Genomic DNA, 827 nt, shown 5'->3' with positions numbered 1-827 from the left:
GGCATCTGGTTGCATTGTTATCGGTTTATATTTATAAGAGTAATTTAAAATGAATAATTAACGAGAAGCGTCGCAGAAGCTGTGGAGAGCCGCCGTTTAACAAGACTATAAACACATGCAAGTTGCAAATATACATGTGGGTGTTTTAAATATATTTAAAAATAGAATAAGAGATTGTATATTTACACCAAATTTTAGAAAATAAGGTTTTATCATTATAGATTAAAATAAATCACCAGTCTTCTTTGCAATGAACAATATACGAATAAACTTTTTTGTAATTTTGAATATATATATATATATATATATGTTCACAAATATAAAAATAAATAAATATCATCGATGTTTTCGTATTTTATATATTCATGTTTACCTTCAATTTGACTAAATATGATAGTAAATTTTAAAAGTATATTGTATTACTCACCCATTGAGTCAACACATCAAAATTTCCATTGCCAAATTAAATTAAGTTGATATATAATTATGATAATTTATTAATTGGTATATCTTATAAGCTATCAAACATATGAACATGATTGTTATTTTTTTTTAATTAATTTTGATATTATACCGCAAGGGGTTAGAGACTCATAATATTACAAATTAGAGAATACTACTCCGTGATTTCAATTAATATATGAATGAATATGTACATATAGGAATTCATATTTTAAAAATAAATTTTATAATCTCTAATCTAAATAATAGTAGTAATATTATTATTATTTAGATGATAATATTTTTTATAAATGGTATATATTCCTAATATATATATATATATATATATATATATATATATATATATATATATATATACAAAGAGT

Source organism: Tarenaya hassleriana, unplaced genomic scaffold (assembly GCF_000463585.1).
Source record: "Tarenaya hassleriana unplaced genomic scaffold, ASM46358v1 Cleome9, whole genome shotgun sequence".
NCBI classification, from domain to species: domain Eukaryota; kingdom Viridiplantae; phylum Streptophyta; class Magnoliopsida; order Brassicales; family Cleomaceae; genus Tarenaya; species Tarenaya hassleriana.
Note: the sequence above shows the minus strand (reverse complement) of the source record.